The 17,689-nt window shown below is 43.6% G+C and overlaps 1 long non-coding RNA gene across 1 annotated transcript; it reads left to right on the top strand.

The window, feature by feature from the left end:
• The first annotated feature begins 592 nt into the window (after positions 1-592).
• On the top strand, positions 593-12,272 carry LOC114011740 (uncharacterized). The gene is made up of 3 exons (XR_008746763.1): positions 593-5,074; positions 10,590-10,701; positions 11,597-12,272. It is a non-coding gene; the product is annotated as an uncharacterized LOC114011740 (long non-coding RNA).
• The last annotated feature ends 5,417 nt before the right edge of the window (positions 12,273-17,689 follow it).

Raw genomic sequence — 17,689 nt, 5'->3', positions numbered from 1 at the left:
GGCGGCGGGGCCCGGGCAGGGGGCGGCGGGGGGGGGGGGCTTCGGCTCAGGCGCGGCCGCGCGGTCTGGGGCCCGGTGGCCTCCGGCCAGAAGCGGGGGGGGCGGGGCCGGCGCTGCGTGGGGAGCGGGAAACGCGGGTTTGCCTCACGGAGGGAGCGGGCGGGCTGAGGCGGAGCCCCGGCCCCAGGTGCCGCCGCCGCCGCCTCTCCCTGCCCAGGTGCGGGTGACCCGGGTTACTTCACCGCCCGTTCGCTGAACGACGGAACGGCCACACGTGTGACCGCATCTCGCCGTGCGGCCGTCCCTCGCCTTCTGAAGGCGGGGAAGCCCCGCCCGGCCACCGTCCCCTGGCACCGCCCCGGGCGGGAGCGGAGGCGCGTTCCACGGGGCCGTGCCCCCGGGAGAGCGAGGGGAGCGCGGAGCGGGCGGGCGGCGCTCCCCGGCCCTGCCTCGGGTGCCGAAGGGGCTGGGGGTGGGTACCCGCTCCGGCTGCCCTCCCCTGGGCGTCCCGGGGGGCGTCGTGCGTCTGTGCCTCGCGTCATCCGCGTCATCCGCTTCGGCTGAGACCTGCCGGCGTAGGGGTGTGGGGCAGGGGGGAAGGCCATCCCCGTTAACGATTGTTTCACCTGCTGATCCTGTGGGATTGCGCCTGGAGGGACGGCAACTCACAGACCTCGGGCACAGCTTGAAGTGCTGAGGGCATGGCCGGGAGGGAGAGCTTTCTGTGGTGTGTGCCGGGAGAAGAAGGGCTTGGCAAGGCCGGAGAGCAGACGCTGCTGCTGCTGTCTGATTCTTCCAGTAATAGTGCTCCCCTCAAGCCACCCAGCCCAGAGGACCTTGGCTTTCTAGTTAGCCATACCGGTGTAAAAGATGCAGTTCGGTTTCTGAAATAACATGAATTGAAGGCCGGTGTTCTGCACGTAGACCAAGTAATAGAGGTGTTTCTTAACTGACATTATTGATGGGAAAGAAACCAAGATCTGAGAGGTGTAAAGGCTTCATGTACATACACAGATGTTAAAAAAGTGATGACTTTGGGAGAAAAATAGGGTCTAGAGCCGTGTAAGACATGATCTGAAAGCTTTGTTGATAGAGCAGCTACCCACCAGCTGACTAGATTGCAGTGAGGTCTGCTTGTGAGGTACGCAGCTAAAATGGTAAAGCTGATGGAAGAGGATGCCAGTGAGCTTCCTGCCATGGCCAACATATTCCAAGGAGTCCTTGGAAGTTTGGGCCTATTTAGAATTTACTAACGACTGCAGCAAGGACTTTAATTGTAGGATTTAGGAAGAAGATCGAAGTTTGGACTGCAGATTGCTGGGGAAGTGATCTGTGTAGGTGTGCGGTAGGGCTAGCTGGAGAACTTGGGAAAGCATAGACATGAACAAGAGCTTTTCACCCTTACTTGTGATGCGCAGGGAAAAGTTGAATATCTTCAGGCAAATAATGTGCAAGCTCAGTAGTTTAGAGAGGAAGACTCTATGGGAGAAGGAGGTTCCCCATAACGCATGGATTTCCGTATAAATAGGTAGAAAGATGAACTTCGGCAGCTGACTCAAATATTTAGTCTATGAGAAAACATTTCAGTTTACAGAGGAGCTGAGGATGTACAGAACAGGCCATCTTTGTCTTCCTCTCTGTATTGCTGACTTGCAGAGAAATTGTAGTTGTCCGTTCCTGTCAGAGGAAGAGGTTTGATTCTGTGGGGCTGACAAACCATTGCAATAGATCGGGAAGCTGAAACTATGTCAGTTGTCTGCAGAGTGGCGAAGGGCCAGTGGCTGTTTCTGGGTCTCTCTTAAGCCTGCTAGAGAGACTAGGAGATACGATTTGATACGAGGGTATAAAGACTGAAGGGAGTAACAGTTCATTAAAGTGAAACTTACTTTTTCCTGATAGGAGCAACGGAAAGAAACTCGTGTGAGTAGCTGTGGCTATAAGCATCCATAACTGTACACAAAGCCGTAGGATGATGTTCATCTAGCACAGCATCTTGTCCATGACTGCTAGAAGAAGCATCTAGCAGGAAAGGCACAGCGTGATGCTTTCCTGTGTGGACCCTTGGCTTCTGGCCATCTGCTGTTTAGGTACTTCCTGAGTCAAAGGTTGAATGCTCATCAATATGATTCCCAGCCCCAAGGAAATTTTTTACCTTGAGCTCTTCTTAAGTGCTTTATGAAACCATTGTTATTTTTGGCATGCATAAAACCCAGTGACAATGAGTTCTGCAGTGTAAGAACCGTGCTGTGCAGACCAGTACTGCCTTCTCCACTCTGTTCATTGCTCATCGTTCTCTCCATCTGCTATCATGTCTCACCTCGGTTGTTCCTAAAGATAGGTCCCTTTCTCTGGCATCCTCATTCTGCTGTCCTTGCTGCCCTTCTTTCTTTCCTACTTGTGCCATATCCTTTTTGAGAAGGGGGGACCAAACTTGCATCCAGTGTTCAAGCTGCAAGTGTCTCATAGTTTTACGCACCTTTACAGTATGAGTCCTGTTTACTTCTTTCTTTTTCATGTTTGCTCTTTTGAGCCACGAACCTGACACTGCAAAAGAACTGCCCCCCGTGACTTCCCCAGTGAGAACAGACAGGTAGCACCCACCACTACAAAAAGGGAGGATTCCTTCCCTTTCTACCCCGCCCTCACTGCAATATTTTACTTTGCAATTATGAAATATGTGATATTGCTTCTATTTAATTTAGTCATGCAATATTATGAAAATTCTTTGCAGCACCTTCCTGCCAGTTTTGGTTTCTACAGTCCTGAATGATCTTTTTTCTCACCAGGAAACTTAGCATGTACCTCAAAGAGTGCACCATCCTTCCTTTTACACATGCACAGGGGGGTTACTCCTCAGTCTCATCTTTGTGCGCACAAGTTCTGGTCATTGCTGTGGCTTTGTGCAATTTTCTCAGTACAGAAATTGGAGTTGGTGGTTTGTAGTTTGTTGGATTACCTCCACAGCCTTTTTAAAGATTGGTATCAAAGTTACCACCCTTATTTCTTTGGTACTGAGACCATTTTGATGAGCAGGTTGCACATCACAGTTCATAGTTTAGCCTCTTCATCCTTCAGCTGGTACAAATCTCTGATCCTGGTGATGAATAGTGACTCATTTTATGCATTTCATGTTACATCTCTTACTAGCACTCACCATGAGACAGTTCTTTTCACTTGTACCCCATCAGTAAAGGTTCTTGTCTGGGAAGGTCTCCAAGATCCCATGGACAGATGCAAAGAATTAATTTAGCTTTTCTCGTAATCCTTCCTTGAGAATTTTGTATGTTGTGATCATCTGTTGACCTCAGACTGACCAGCAGATTTTCTGTTTCTAGTGTGCTCGCAAAAGTTGTATTTGCTCATTTTTGGTATGAAGTTTATGGTTAGAAATGATCATACCTCAAACTGTGCCTTAAATTGAGGGACAGTTTGCTGGGTGCTAATATGCAGTCAAATAGACCTGTGATGCTTCTGTCCAGGTGGTGGTTTTGGTACACCCTGCTCCTAATAAAAAGCTCTGCTGAAGATAGAGCAAAAAGAAGAAACATGTTTAGAAAGAGAAAGCTGCCTCTTCTTTTCCTATAAGTTTCAGAAATGTAAGCCACTCTTGGATAATGTACTTACTAGAATAACGAATGTAGAATTGCAGAAATGGACTTAAGAGCAATAAGTTTCCCCAATGACTGAGATAGCAAAAAAATTGTGTGACTCATACGTGGCTCATGCAGCCATCTGAAATTATTTTATCCAGATTAAAAGGTTTCTGGTCAGAGCAGGAAGCTAACAGTTTAGAAGATAGAATACTTTGTAAGAAGTGGGATGGGCACAAGAATCAGTTGACAAAGGGAATTTTGAATTATTATAAAACAGATTGCTGTTTCAGGGTAGCAAAAATGTTAATCTAAGAAAAAGATGGGGGTAAAATACTCCTGGGGCAGGAAGTGTAGTAAGCGTGCTGCAAAAGAGTGTTTCTGTAACTGCATGGGGTGCTGTATTCTGTGGGCATGTCTTGGATGTGCTTGGGCTCAAAACCTGCGTAATGAAGAAGCAAGAGTATGTAATACTAGCACAGACTCAAATAAAATGAGTTCTCAGCCAGATTTGATTTCTGAAATAGGTCACATTACGCTCAGGGAGGAAGGTTGGGGCCCCAGCTACCTACCTCGGTGGGTCTGGGGGAGTTGGATTCCGCAGGAGATACTTCACTGCGGCACAGTCTCGCAGTGTAAAGGGAAGAGTTCTGTTTTCTGCCTTTGCAAAACAGCTCCTCTGGGAGCAGGCTGGACATACTCCATTTCTTTTAGATGGCTTGTAGAATAGCTATTAAACGGTCAATAAAAGCATAAAATATACCCGTCATTCTTTATGTTTGGGTTTGAGTAAGAACCTCAGTAAAAATCGTGCTTTGAGTTCCTAAAGACGGATTAAAGGGATTTGGGCTATACTTAAATTACTGACGCTCAGTCTCCTTGTCAGACTGTCCTGTTGGCTTGTAAATGCTAATACAGATGCAGAGATTCCAGACTAAAAGGGACACAATCTAGTTTGGCAGGTAACCCTTTACAAATACAAATAAACCATTGCAAATTGTTTGGCCATTAGTATGCAATTGTTTTAGTATTTGAATGAACACCAGACTTTGATAAATTGTTACTGGAAAATTAGATCCATGACCAAAGAAACGCATTCAGTTTGATTTGATTTGATTTCCTGAGCTAAGGGAAAGGCCATATAATTTAACTGTAGTTGGTTTTCCTTCTTTCCTTATTAAAATTGATTATGTTATTGTTTGCTGTTGTATTTTAGATGACAGCCAAGGAACACAAACTGCATTGTGGGCACTAGGAAAAAAATACTAATGAAGGATCAATAGAAAAGGACAGCATTTGGAAGGAGAAAGAAAAAGTGGCAAAGAAGATGTATTAAATTGACTTGTTCTGCAGCAAGTATTTGCGTTTCTTCTAACAAAGAGACTGGATCCTTAGGAGACAACTCCCACCATCATATCTTATCCCATGTTTCATTTGGGAAGAACGCAGTGGGAAGGATTTAAATCACACCTTAAAGTCAAAGGGTAAATTAAAGCGTTTCCAGATTGTTCTGTTTATTCTCGTGAGAATTCTCTCTTGTACGCTAATTCCTTTCCATAATAATTTCAGTGACCCATCCCATCTACAGTGTATTTTAAATAACAACACAGGGAGAGGAAGGAGTAGGTGCACTTTGTAGGCATCTCTTCATGTGTTTCTTTCTAGTGACCACTGCATGTTTTTCTTCCTAGTTTATCTCTTTAATTCAAAACACAAGATAGGACCACCGGTTTAAAGATTTTGTTATTCCTGAAGTAGTCAACAACACTGGCATGCCAACAATGCCTAGAAGCCTTCCTGAGTAACTATGAGAATGTATCTCTACTTGTAAGTCAGACCTCAAAGGTGCCAAGGGTTCTTGGATAATTGGATACTAGCTTGAAGAGCGCTGAAGAGACACCAAAAATACCATTGCATGAATGACTTTGTAAGTGCTGAACACTGGGTGGCTTAGAAATAAACGTTTGTTGCTGAATTCTCTAACTACTGTAAATTTTAGCAATACCTCTGCATTTTAAGCCAGTTTTCAAATGGCACATGCTCACACATGTAAATTAATATTAGTCCACTCGGTTTCTTGAGCATTAGGCACTTCCAGAAGAGATGGTGCTTTGGCCCCAGTTAAAATCAATGGTGAAACTCCAGCAAGGTCACATTGACACATGAAAGCAGCATAAAAGTACAGCTATTTGCATACATCTGTTTGTGTAGGCCCTTCCGTGATAACTCAGAAACATTTTTTTCCTCAAAAAATGGTTTGAAGCAAAATGATATTTTCATTTCTCCTTTTTTCTTACTGTTTAATCAGACAGGGATTTTTAAAAATCAATCTGTAATTCTAAAATAGCTGAGCGTGTGTTTTGTGTGAAAACATTGAGTATATGCATTGCTCGGGAATTCTTCACTGTGAACTTTAATTTGAGCATTCAGCATTTATAATTTGAGCTATGCAACTGCATATCTGACTCAAATGGGACTATTTCTGTTCCCTGGCTCGATGACTTGACTTATGCTTTGTGTTTCTGTTTTCATCCAAAATCAATTTCAGCTGGATCTTTACCTATGCAGATACAATTGCAGGAGGAAGGACTTTATGCTTTAAGCTACAAATTTGAAATCCACCTTCTGAAAGAGTATTCAATAATTCAGAGCTGATTAGAGTTCTTGTCCAGGAAGTGGGAGATGCAAGTTCTCTTTCTTCCTCTGCCTGCTGGGTTTTATACTCCAGCCCAGGCTATGGCTCTTAGGAGCAGAGAGGAGTATTCATCTCCTCAAGCTGAAGTTACTTGTCTTAGTTTACAGGGACTGAAGATTCACTGCAAGGGAAAGGGAGCAAAAGCAGGGTCTGATGGTTTTAGTGAGAGTGTTCTTAGTGAGATGCAGGATGGTGGTCTGTGTTCTAGTCCTGCTCTGGGAAGAACGCAAACGTGCTCAATGGCAATCAGGTATAAAAGCGTAAAAATACTTGTGTGCAGGGACTGAAAATCTGTTGTCCCTCTTGCCCATTTAAACTCCCAGCCACTGGGAGAGTCACTTCTTCCCATTCTTTCATATTAGAAAGAAAATTCCAGAAATTCAGTAAGGAAGCTCTCTTTCTCTCATATGTATATAATTGTATGTATACATACTTATTCATGTATAAAATACACACATATTTAAATATTAATCCCAAAGTTTCTCATTAGAAACATATTTCAGACAGGGAAGAAGTAGGTTGTAGTATCTGATGAAGTGACACTTTTCCACATGACATTTGACCAGAAAGGTGCTTGGAAAAGCTGGTTTATAAATGTGCTTTTAGGACCTAATACAATCCTTCCGCGCCAGAAGGCAAAATGTCAGTAGTATTTTTAGGGTCATCACTGAGCATTGTGCTACAGTGATATATATAGACCAGGCAAAGAGAGAATCTCAAACTGCAAAGACCCATTTATAAAAGTATCTTTAAAAAATTTTGATGATTTTGTTTTCCTCCAGCAGTGGTGCAGCTCCACTCATTTTATCTGTATCCTGAGTTCTGTCTCATTTGTTTTCTCATGTTCCCATATGTTTCAAACACCTGGTGAGCTCTTTGCCGGGCTTTCTTTCCCAGTGCCTACAAAGTTTCTCTTGTGCCTGACTCTTTATTGCCTTCTAAGTATGCTGGATATCTTCAAAGTGTCTTGTTATTCATCCCATCTCCTGTTTTATGCTGAAAGCTTTTAAATACATTTTAATGATGCATAACAGCAGTATAATGAGCCTAATAGCATGCTATTGATTTTCATTTGAAACACTGACATTTGAACATTTCAATAGCCTTTTAACAGCGTGTATATTTAATGTGATTCAAAGACAAGGCAAATGCAACACAATATCTCCCTACTAAAAAAATCCACAATCTCTATCGAATGTCTCCCCACCTCGCCCACAATCTGTTTCTTGCAATCAGCCATATTAGAAGTACATAGTTTTCAGTGTCTTACAACAAGCAAGCCATCATCCTTGGTACAAGGAAATAAAAGGGAAAACCACAAAATCACTGCATCCAGACACAGCTTTGGTTGTCTGCTCTGGTCACGATGAAGATATTAATGTTCCACATCTAGTCAGAGAATGCAACACATTAGCTCCATAGCAAAGTAAACTGCCCAGGATGCCCTCTAGATAGGAGATAGCTGAGTTATGGAACACTCTTAACTCAGGCTAGAGTGGGTGGACTAAGAAAAACAAAAAGAAAAATTATATCAGCAAACACATACATAAATGTAAGATATGATAGAAGGTCCCTTTTGATGAATAACTCAGCAGTTGCATCCTGCAGAGAGTTTTGTTTTCAGAAGAGGTTTCTGCAAAGTCAATAAGCAAGGTGTGAAGCAGCCAAACAGTGCCCTGACTAGCCTGCATGTGTGGGTATTTGGGCATAAAACTAACAAACAGCAGCGTTGCCAGGCTGCACCAGCCATATATTTTCCTTGTGTTATAAGAAAGCCTTATTTTTCTAGTGCTGTGACATGTTTTTTTCAGGGAGTGTTTATAACAAATGAATACAAGTCAAGTTTACATTGAGTATTAACCTTAGCCTTCTGGCTTTTCACAGCATCACTCATATTCTTTACATATCAATTATTTGTACAGCAACATAAATGTCTATGGCGCTATCAAGATATTAGGAAACACAGTTTCTGCCCTATGAGTTGATCGAACATAAGGTAATACAGAGAGAGAAGAGCAAAGGGCCACAGAAACAAGGAAAGCACATGCTTTTTAAAGGTCTTTAGTTTGCTTGCTTTCTCAATGTGCAGCTGTTGGTTTGTAACCACATCAACCAAGAGCATCACCTGACAAGTCATGACTCAGACTTTATTGCAGTTCAGTATAATTAGACAGAGGTTTTGCTGTTGAGCTTAAAAAAAATAAAAAAATCAGCTGCTTTGATTACCATTTTGTTCCAATGTTTTTCCCATCTCTGTGCTTTTCTTTCAAGATCATGATGCAAGTGAGATCAGGAGCAAAACTTCTGAGAATATGTAAGTGATTTTGAAGTCTAAGATGCTTTTTGAATTAGTAGTAGTTCTCAGTGTGCAAGTTAAGCTGAAATTAAGGTACATAATTCTCAGAGGTTACCTAAGGAATTCAAAACTATTTAACAAATGAGATACCTAAGACAGGCATGGGCACGTTTTGTGATTAATATGTAAGAAAAGTTCTATTTCTGCCCATACCAGAGACACTGACTTCTAACTACTGACAGTGATGATCCAGAAGACCATCTTCATTTGGCTGATAAGTTTGGAAATGAGAAAAATAGTCAATCTTGAATAGATGGCAGTAGGAATGAGTAACCCTGCTGAAAGCAGCAGAGCGGAGCATGGGTTTTAAACCAGTCTGAGAAGAAATCTCAAATGTATACAATTGAAGACAGAAGAAATGGCTGTTACATTTTTAAGATAGGCCACATGAATGGTCTCCTGGAGGTACCTACTTCTCTTGCCTGGTGGTGGAGGATTGTAGAATCCCTCATGAGCTCGGATGTCTCATTTTTGACCTCTAAGTTAGGACAGATCAATCTCATCCCCTGGAGAAGCAAGATCAAGCTTGAAGCCGAGTTGAGGCTAGCTCCTGGTAAGAGCCCCAGTCATACCTGCAGGCAAGATAGATGTTCCTTTTCTTGTCTTGCAGTGGTGTGTTGCATCCCTGTTTTGCCGACTGTGCTGGTCTTTCATATTTTAAACATAAATTCTTCAGGACAAGGACTGCCTCTAGTGACAGTCCTCAGTACAGCGTTTGCTGGGACTGCAAAGCATCCCTGTAATGGAAATTGTAGCATGTCTCAGGAAGAAGGGGCTTCCGTGCATAGGCCATTGAAGCAAAAACTGAAAGACAGTGCAAAAGCAAAAGAGATGGACAACACAGCCGCTCCTGTTTCTGCCAGCCCACTATGAGGGAAGTCTGCTGCGGCTCCTGCTGTACGAAGCATTCTCTTTTTTTGATGTTCTGTCAGCATTCGTGTCATGCAACAATCAGAATTTTCTAGAGGATGTGGAACTACTTTGCTCCCTGTCTGTTAAGTATGCCTATAAAAGCCCAAGCCCACAATGCTGCCAGTTCAACAAGACCGAAAGGTAGTAAGTTCAAGTCCTGTAAACAAGAAACATTTTACATACAGCATGCATACCAAGAACTTACTGCCACAGACTATTGTGGAGGCCAAGGTTGTGAGGAAGCATATGAAATTTTCAAAGATAACAAAATATTGAGAGTTAATGCAGGAAAGGAGAAATTTAGAAGGTGTGTAAGTGCTTCTTCAGCTTACACAATTTATTGGTGATGGATGAGACCTTTTTGGATAGTATTTCCTCTGAAGTAACTAGTCTCGGTCAATGTCAGCCAGGAATCTGATCAGAGAAAATAAATCTGATCATAGATTATCTGATTACAAATATGTAAATCTGATCATAGAGACCATAAATCTGATCAAATACAGCAATTTCCTTGTCACTCATTCACACCTGAGAGAGTGTGCTGACTTCAGAGTGCGTGAAGGGTTTGGTCTAAAGTGCATCATCCATCACTGGTGCAGGAAAAGTGCATTTGTCCTGTGGCGGTGTGAAAAATTGCCCAACGAGCAGCTGGTTTGCAGGCCAGTGATGGATACACATGGGTGACGTGGCGTTGGTGTACAAGACCCTGCATGCGTTGCTGTGCTGTCATCTGCCTGAAAGGATCCTGACACTGGAATTCATGTACCTCCTGCTCTTCCTTTTATTTCTTAGCTCAAAATCCAGTGCAAACTTCCTCCCTCATCCTATTTATAAGTATACATAGAAACAAATGTTTTGTAAAGATGTGAGGCATTCTGCTTTATTCCCAGGGGCAAATAAAGCCTTTTATTTTTAGCCGGGTTTCCTAAGGAAATGAGACTGATGCAATCACATTGTCTATTTGTCTGTCTATCAAATCAGCCCCCTTCCCCCCCTTCCCTGCCCCCATCAACTTCTCACCTTTAATCTTTTCCAGCCAGATCTGACAGAAAGGCAAAATTCTTTCAAAAGTGTGACGTACCTCTAAGTTTTATGAAAATCAGTGGCTGGGCCAGAGGAGAGATCTTATCCGTTTCATCACTGGAGAAGTAAGTAGTGGTGGAATTCAGTGGTAGGCAGCAACATGCTGGCAAAGTCATCTTGTGCGTAGCTGTAACACTGCTGTGATGTGTGATAGCTCCTGAAGGTGGAAGAACAAGAGGGACCAGGGTGACAGTCCAGAGGTGCTTCTGGAGGGGCTCTTGTGGGTGCTTGGCAGTGTTTCAGGTGTGGGGGAGAGACATGGCACAGGGGAAGGGAAGGAGCAGGGTTGTTGGACGTGTGGGAGGCAGGGGTCAGAGCATGCTTGGGGTTTTTCTTTATATCCCAAAGGGACTGAATATTAAGCTTATGATCTGGGAAGCTTCTCAGTGGTGGCTCAAGGAACACAGTGGAAAAGAATTGCAAAGCCAATGCTAGAGAAGTGGTCATCACTGTCTCTGCCATTACTTGACAAGTGTTTCCCAGGTAATTCCTGTCATGGAAAATAATACACACTGGAGGAACGGGGACAGGTTCACACCTAACCAGTCAGTTGATAGCCCCATCGCAAGCGCATGTGCTGCCTCAAATGAAGAGTGCAGATTTGTCCATATATTAAGTTGTGGGCAGACTCTGGGTTTTTCCAGTGTCACTGTTGGGAGACTTTCACCTACCAAATGTAGCAAGTATATTCAGACCAAGGCAGAAGCCCAGCCTGTCCCCTGGTTGCTTGACCACCTGCCTGTTCCACTGTAAGATATGGTCCTGAGCAGTGTATGTGTGTTTCTGTGTTGGAGGGAAGTGCGGAGCATAATTATTTATTCACTGTACCTGTGTCTGCAGTGATGTCTGGAAAATAGCCCAGAAACCTGGGAAATAGTCTGAAGATAAAGCTAAGATTATAAACGTTGTGTACATGAGCTCATACGTCCATTGTGACATATATATTCTCTTATATTTCAGCATCACAGCATTGTCCCCAGTGACCTGTATTTTATGTCTAAGTGGCAACAGAAGTGCGTAAACACCTTGGAGATAAGTAGCATGATGACACATTATGGGAGAAGGGCACACAAGTTAAAGGAAAAGCAGTTTTGGTTTTCAGACAGCTTCTCCAACTTAATCTGACATCTGCTAATGCCTTCCTCACATCCATATCGTGATGATTATTTAAATGGAGAAATTGATAAGATCATTTAAGAAACTAAGCTTCCTGTAGTTCCTCCCTATTCGCTAACATGCTGGTCAGCAGATAATGTTTAAACATCTCCTTAGCAAAGAGATAAGGTTTCTTGTCACACTCTGGGAAGCAGCTTCTTCTGTTAGGGAATTCCAACAAGTCAGTACCTTAAAAATTTATTTAAACCCGTGTTGGTGACATGCCTTTTCTTCAATTGTCCTACCCTTCCTCACTAAACCCAGGTTACATGTTTCCCGAATTCTTTCAAGCTTAAATCTGAAGCATCTGAGTGTCTGGAAACTACTGTCTTGCAAGGGATTCGGAACGGGCTAATGGGTAGAGATGAGAAGAAAGAGATACCCTGTTGTGATGATCAATGTAAATAAGAAAATTCTCTCCTCCCCTCCTCCATTAACAAAAAAAGAATACAGTTTTCTTCTTAGATAAGATAATAAGGCAGGAATCTGTTGCAGGGGGAGGGTGAGTGGGTGGAAATAAAGGTTCCCTGTTTTGCAAGTGCTTAGAGATATTGGACACAGATCCAAAGTTTTTTTAAAATGTGGTTGGCCTTGGAGTGCATGGGAAAGGAAGAAAAGTCAAGAAGTACCTACAGCATGAAAGTCTTCCTCTCACTTGCACAAAGTGGAATGCACACAAGTGTACAAGCATGCCACGTGCAGTACAGAGACATGAGGCCCTGTGGCATCCCTGATTTCTTTTGATGTCACAAAAGACTGGCATCCTTAACTGACACCCTCACAGAAACTATGAAGGTGCAGAGTGCTGTGTTAACGCAAATGGCACGGAGCGCACTGGCATCCAAACAAGTTTGAAGGCTGAGCCATTTTGCCTTCAGCAACTGAAACCATTCTGCAAGTATTTAATACATAATTAGGCTTTCTTTTCCCATCAGGTGAACTGACTTCAGCATATAACTTTGCATGCCAGGACAGAAGATGGTGAAGTGGGTCAAATAATGTAATAATGGGCAGAAACATTCTACTTGTAAGCATATTGTTGGAAACAATGAATCCCTTCTCCAAAGAGGAAACCCTAGCTTTCCTTAGGATCCTTTTTTTCATGTACTATGCATCCCATGCTTGTGTCCACAAATGTTTCTCTGTGATCAGCCACCATCTGCAGATCTATGTCCCTGACTGCCAATCATTCCTGCATTTCTTGCAGAGATCACACCAAGGACAGATGCATGCAGTCAGCGTAGCTGGAAAAGTGCACTCTCCCTTAGCCAGCTACTATTTCACATGTATTAGCTACCAGAGCCTGTGGTTTGGCATCAGCAGCCACAGCACAAACTTCTTACTATCACAGCATTAGAAGTTGTCTAATGAAAATGGTTACCTAAGCCTGCAACAGCTATCTCCTGGTTAGTAGTGATGGCCCATTCATGCACTGCCCCCCCTCCCTGGTTTATTATAGCACTTGTGGGTCAGAGGAAGCTCTTCACAGGGCTCCCTGAAGATGGCTTTCCCTACAGAGCTGCTGTTCATCACCCTTACTCTAGATCTTGATTCAATTTCACAACCCTGTGGCACCAGAGACCTCAGCTGGTGTGGTCCGAGGCAGACAACAGCTGTCTTCATTCTGCTACGTGAGCAGCACCATTTCTTAGACAGGAACTATCACCGTCAAGTAAGGGTTAAGAAAAAGCACTGCTGAAATGCCCTTCATGGCCAGAGCCTTCTGTGTGCATCCTTCTGAAATAACATCACAGTCCAAAACAGCAACAGCTCATTCGCTAGTGCAGGATCCATGCCTGGGCAGCAGCTGGAGAGGACACACGGGAGAAAATGCTGAATCAGAAGTATTTTATTTTTGGTTGTTTAATAATGGAGTAGGAATGTCTGTGAGCCAGAGTTGAGGGAAGACAGACACGTTGTTCTGCAGCACGCAGTGGAACGGTTCCTTAGGTAGTTCACACAGGTGATGCTTTGAAGTCCTAGCCACCCTCCCAAAACTCCTCGCGTGGACTTGCATATAGAACTGTGAATCAAATGTGTGCTTTCGGGCAAGTTTGGTTTGTCTGGGCATCCACACCCACGTGTGTAAGCCAGGGTAAATCCTACAGCGAGAAGCAGGCAGAGGTGTAACTTGCCAGAGCTGCAAATGTGTGGCAGAACTGAAAGCACCAGTTTTCCCAAGTCCTAGGGCTGCCCCTCAGCCAAAAAAGGGCAAAGCAGTCACACAACTGGCTTGGTTTCAGTTCCTCTGTTACCTCACTGCTTTCTCCATGCAGGTATTCAAAGTGCCTGTACGGATGTACGTGTTCCTGTATTTTTGTAGATATGCTCTTTTTCTTTAGAAGATGGCATGTCCCAGCAAGCTCCTCCGTTTACAACACCCTTCCCCTGGCCAGAAGGAGTTACTGCAGCTTCCACAGGCCCTGCCGGGGCAGAGTAAACTTTGTCACGTTGGCACAAGGTAGATGGGCTGAGAGCTACTATAGGATAGTTTGACAGCATGCAAATGCTTTGGAAAATGCTTTTTTGTTAAGGTCCTGAGTCTTGTTGCTGGAGAACATAAGCACTTCTGAAACAAGCCACTGTGTCCTTCAGAAGACTTAATCTGTACCATGAATGGAGCGACTCACAGACACGTACTGCTGTGAGCAGAACCTTGGAAAAAGGAGCACAGAGAAATGTCAGTGCTGTGCTTAGATAAATGGTTTCAACAAGAAGAAGTGAGTTTGCTCCCTGCATTATTTACGATCCGAGCATTCAGAGCATTTCAAAAGTCTACTTAATCAAAAAGCAAGAAACCAACTCTGCGTTTACACAGTCTTATACCAAGCTCCCCGTTCCCAGTAACTCTTAAACCTGTGGCTAATTTCAGTGGAGAAAGAGAGAGAGGCAGAGGCCTGGAAGAGAAGGCGCTGTACAAACTCCATCAGCTGGAAGCTTGGCGGAGGAGAAGAGGTCTACCATGGAGTCTTCCCCCATTTTTGCTCTTCAGTCTCTCAAGTCTAACCAATTTTCATGCTCTCACTTCTTGGCCAATCTGCAGCTGTGTCAGACCAGCTGGTCCCAGCACGGGAGGCCTTGGGAGGGCATCCAGGAGCATGCTGGAAGGAGGGGAGACAGGAGGCATTGCAGGAAGAGGGCATTGAAGGTGTAAAGGCAACGGGGGGATCTGGAGAGGGGGCACAGGGAGGCTATTACAGTAAGGGAAGACAGAGAGGAAAGCAGAGGCTGTTACAGGTTTTTCTGGTTCTGCTGCCCACAAAATCCTCTTCTTTGACAAGTGAAAGGAATGTGAAAATGCAAGACAATGGGAATTAATAAATAATCAGTAATACTCAGTGCTTTTCAATTCTAAGCATTTTATAAACATTAATGAACCCTCGTGAACTGTTGGAGAGGTATTTAAGTCATATCCCATTTTCATAGATAAGGAGATGAAAGTTCTGGCTTAAGTCCAAAGTTTTCAAAAGCAGAAACTACTTTTATGAGTTCTCCTTGACACTCAGCACCAGAACTCCAAAGGGATTGATTTCACAGTTGCCATCGTCAACTATATGCTGATTACTTCTGCAAAGCTAGGTCTGAACCTGCACACTCAAAAGCTTCTGAAAATTCAGGCTCTGTTGGCTTGTTGCATTTTCCCAAAATATACAGGGAGAGACTAATCTATGAGAGAACTAAATACGTAAAAACATTTTAATTTCTTACTGTTGCGCCATGACAAGAATGGAAAAAGACTCTGTGGACTTCAGACACTTACAAAAAGAGCAAAGTAAAACAAAGATTAAAAGAAAAGACTTCCAAGTAAACCTATTCATCTGTGAAAACGGGAAGGGAAGCAGAGCATGTTTGCAAATCTTTCTACATCTCCCATAAAGACTAGGCAGATGGTTTGGTGCATTTCTCTGTGTGATGAATATTTTATTCCTGAAAGGAATAGAAAATATGGACATGTATGTAGTCACCGGCTTTGCTGAAGTAAGAGCAAAACAATGCAGGACTTCATTAGAAACCATGTGAGTTGGTAGACCAGAAAATAAATTCTAAAAAAATTTGTTTATAGCAATATAATAAAAAAAAGAAGATAAAAAAAGTTATAGCTATTTTCTTTGCAATTATGCATTCCCAGTTTTTATTGTTCTGTGGTCATGTTTGTTTCAAAGACTAACACCTTGTTTGCCTACCTGCAAAAACATGGGTCGGTGGGTGAAAAAGCCTCCAAATTCTGTTGAAACAGTGGGTGTCACATTTAGATTAGCCAGCAGCCAAAGCAGGAGGAAATCACAGAGCTTTCATCCAGGATATAGCAGTCAGGTAGAAGCAGAAGTGCAGTACTGATCAGAGAGAACAGGTTCAAAACAGGTTCAAAGCCAGTCCTAGGCATGTGCAGCACGGTTCCAACTTGGTGATATCAGCAAGGTGCCAAGTACAATCTCAGCATAACCTTGGGTGTCATATCAGATCAGTGGAAAGAGGTAAGAATCACAACGGAAGTATTCTTTTGGGTTCTCCCGTGCACAAATATGAGTAAAAAATTGCCAGAAAAAAATATCTTAAAGGGTATCTCAAAGGCACTCACACACATTTTAAAACTTGCGTCAAAGCGCTGACACTTCTGTGATGATCGGGTTTGTGTTGTGACATAGTTTTGCCACTTCTGCAAGCTGCAGCTCCCCACAGGTGGTCCAAAATCCTCAGGTGGTGAGTAGAAATGGCGATTCCTCTCTGTGCCTTCTGCCTCACCACCACGCCCAGCCCCGGCGCCACCAGCAGCCCCAGTAGCCCCGTCACACTCACCCCAATGCTGCTCAGGTGGCCATATGGTGTTGGTCCCCATGGTGGGAGATGCTGGCTCCCCACAGCTGCCAAACAAGTGGGCAGGATTTGCAAAGATGGAAAGAGTAGAGTTTTATCGGGCTCCAGGCTGGTCATAGGGTCCTTGTGTGCACAGGGTCATGAGAAATCCCACGCAACAGGAGTACAGCATCAGACCCTGCTGTATATAGGCAGGAGCGAGACCATAATAACTTTAAAGGAGATAATATAGCTTTATGTGTTTCTGTTCTGAAATGCTTGCGTGCCTTGAGTCATCTGTGACTGAGAAAAAGGCATGGCTATTTCCTGATTTCAGGAAGGTCTTACTGTCTACACAGACAGTATTCCAGAGGGTGGTTACTCAAAGGAAAAACAGAGCAAACACCTAAAGGAAATCTTTAAAACAACAAGAACCTCTGGCTCCAAGTGCAACAAGGCAAAATCGAAATTCAGCCAGCTTCCTGGGCCATACTTTTAGCTAAGGCAGGTTGTTCCCAGGTTCAGCAGAAGACAGCTATGGTAGAAATACCACTGCCCATCTTCATACAGAAATGAAATGGGGCACTATAATCAATGCTGGCACACTTTTGGAGGTGGTTTTGGTTTTGTTTTTTGGTTGGTTTTTTTTTTTTATTCCCAGAATCAACTAACTTTTGCTGAACTCCTGAAGAATTTTTGATCTTGGGAGATGAATTAGTATGAGGATTTTGACTCAGGAAACAGTCCTGGAGGAAGTTGCTTCTAACACTGGCCACTCCACTTCGGGCTTCCTTTGAGACTGCCTAGCACGAGCGAATGCCAGCACTTACGCTTTCAGTAGCGTGTTAGTGCAGTAATACATTTTTCCTATCAAGGTCATTTGCTTTCACTGCTGGAACACCACTGCTCTACACAAAACTGCAATTAGGAAACAGGCAGGTTACAACCTCCCTTTAGGAAATGTTATCCTCTCTGCTCCAGGCTTTTCACCTTGTCACAGGTTATGGAGCCATTGCACCTTTACTTCTGATTCTGCCACCTTTCTTCTTGGCACCACCAATTCGCTCTGTTGTTCAAGATCTCATATCACAAAGTTTAATTAAT

Source organism: Falco peregrinus, chromosome 4 (genome assembly GCF_023634155.1).
Source record: "Falco peregrinus isolate bFalPer1 chromosome 4, bFalPer1.pri, whole genome shotgun sequence".
NCBI classification, from domain to species: domain Eukaryota; kingdom Metazoa; phylum Chordata; class Aves; order Falconiformes; family Falconidae; genus Falco; species Falco peregrinus.
The sequence above is the reverse complement of the archived record's forward strand: the minus strand, read 5'-3'. Positions and strand labels throughout refer to the sequence as shown.